Here is a 2,844-nt window from a genome sequence, read left to right on the forward strand (position 1 = left end):
TAAATTTGCACGTTGCTGCGCACAGACTGATGTGAGTGCGTGCGTGTGTGTGTGTGTGGTGCACTGGAGATAACTTCTCCCAGCTGTCTTGTCTGAGCAGCAACCACATCTGGAGAAAGAAGCAGCAGAAAAACAGGGTCAGTGTTAACCTATAACCGAATGTTTCATTCAGCCATCTCGATGTTTTTAGGCCAAACGTAGATTCTCCGATTCAAATTTCACCCATCGCGTCCGTACAAAGCAAGTATCAGATGTACAAAGAACCGCAAGGTCGCGTTCAAAAGTTGTTGCTGTGACTCGATCTGTGTGTTAATTCTCGTTTGATTGTGCAATTTTCTGCCTGAATCAAGTCAAGCTTTTGAACATCTTCAGTACAAGGAGAAAGAAAGAAAAAAAAAAGAACGCTGTTCTGGCAATATGTGCAGAAACGAGATGTTTATATTTCTGGAGCTGGTTCTGCAGAAATCCCCCTCCTCGTCCCACTCCTTCCCGTCCTTCCCTGGACTGAAACACTATTTAGCTCCATGTGGAAGAAATTAATAAAAAAAAAAGAGAAAAATTAAATGAAAAAAAAATAATAATAAAGAGGCTGTGTGTGAGAGAGACAGAGGGAAGCAGAAGCAGAAACTGCTTTGGGAGGAAGGTCATTCCTATTCCGTGAGTCACCGCTCCCGGAGAGACCAGAACACCCCCCCTTTTCTCTTTGCCCCCCCATCTCTCCACCTCCGCCACATCTCTCCATCCCACAGCGCTCAACTCGTCTATCCTTCTCTTTTTAAGGAAAAGCCCTTCCGCAGCAGAGATAGAGAAAGGATCTTCACGGTAATAACTCTGGTTTGCATCTGGACTTCTTCTTCTTATCCCCTTTCCTGTCTTAGCATTTCGTTCTTTCTTTCTTTTTTTTTCCATCTCCGCATTTGGCAAAAAAGCTCTCTGAAACTCAAGGCTGAGTCAACCTAGTTCACACAAAGTTTTTGTTTCTTCAAGCATTACGTACTATTTCCATTTGTATTTTAACCTTTGAAGCATACAAGTATTCATACCCCTTGAACTTTTTCAAATGCCATGCTGGGGAAAGCTGGTCATAATTGCCCCCTGGCCCCCAGCCCCATTCACCCACCTTCTTCAAATTAAGCGAAATTGTGTCAAACAGTTTTGCTGAGTTTGTGCAGCAAAATGTTTTGTTTGCGCCGCCATTTCTTAAAGAAATTGATAAATGTTTCCAGAGGTCGTCAGAGGTCAACCAGCCAGTCCACATTTACAAAATCAAACAATTTTGGTGTCAACAGACTGTGGGAAGCACAATAAGACATTTCTGAAAACAAAATTGTCTAAGGCTAAAAAGACATCAGTCCATCAGATATTCAGCAAGATAGCGACTCTAAACCTATGGCCAGATCCACACAGCATGGTTTAGATCAGAATATCCTCATGTGTTGGAGTGGCCCAGTCAAAGTCCAGACTTGAAAATCTCTGAAGAGACTTGAAAATGATAATGTTCACAGATCATCTCTGTTCAGTCTGAGAAAATGCCAAACATTTCATTGTTTTTATTTATTTGTTGCTGCTGTGGAACAAAATCTGAAGATGGCTTGGTATAATCGAAAAGCTGTTTGAAGGAGCTTGTGTGTTTTCCAGCCACGTTGTCCTATTTTACAGTGCAATCAGGTAACTATATTACCTTCAGTTGTAAAAATGCTGTATATATGTAAAATGTATTGAATTTGGGCCTCTGTCCCTTTAAAAAAACTCTTGCTCTTTCTGACACTTCGTCGTCAAGAAGTCATAACAACGTCGCTCCTCTATTAACCCTTTAACAACGTTTTCACCAGCGTCGCATTGAGAAGTAGCTCCTACAATGAGCTCAGCAGATGCGCAGTTCCTCCACCTGTTTGCTAATTGATGCTGGCTAGTCTGAAGGAGCTGACAGGGTACGGGCTGCTCTGTTGCTCTGTGAGGCGGAAGCTTGGAAACTGGAGCTTTGAGCCTGGTCTCATCAAGCAACAGCTGACTGGTTGCTATGGAGTTTAAAGAATCAAGGCGACAGTCCAAGTATGTGTTTGATGAGGGAACAACATTATAACATGATTTAAAGCTAAAAAAAGAAAAAGTCAAATTTAGATATTACTGCCCCTTTAGCCTTTTTGCTCTCTGGGCCAGATGGTTACGACCTTCGCATACATAATTAGCAAAAGTCAAGCTAAATGAAAGTTCAGCTGTTAAACTGTTCATTCGTCTGTGCAAATTCGCCAAATTTTCCAACGCAAACAGGAATACCTCCCACTATGTGCACAATCATTCGAAGACATGGTGGGGGGAGAGAACTGGTGCACCTACGAATGTTTAAACATGATGAGAAGGCTCATGGTCGGGCTGTAAGTGTTTACTCCAGCTGTAAACTCCCCTTACTCTGCCTACTAATCACAAACAGGCCTCCAGACCCTCAGGCATTCATGCGCATGTGTGTCTTTATGAGTATTGAGGGCGTTCAGTCTGTTCTCTATCCTGTTCTATACGACTTCGATCCCTCCACATGTTTGAGATTAAATCATAATAACAACAATAACAACAACAATAAGTCCATCCTAAGCATTCTGCATCTGTCCCCCAGGCTGGTCATGTGTCCACGCCGTCTGATGCCAAACGGGCATCGTAACCCGGTTTGAAGTCAAATCCGCCCACGAGCGCAGACTGCAGCGAGCGAGCGGCCCTTTAGGCGACTTTGATCTTTAACTGACCATTAACAGTCCGCGTCCGCGCGTGCACGCGGGCTCCGACGGAGCCAGGGCGCCCCCGCGCGGACATGCGGCGCACACCGTCGTGTGTCGCGCGCGCTCCTCGGAG

This window comes from Xiphophorus hellerii, chromosome 6 (genome assembly GCF_003331165.1).
Source record: "Xiphophorus hellerii strain 12219 chromosome 6, Xiphophorus_hellerii-4.1, whole genome shotgun sequence".
NCBI classification, from domain to species: Eukaryota; Metazoa; Chordata; class Actinopteri; order Cyprinodontiformes; family Poeciliidae; genus Xiphophorus; species Xiphophorus hellerii.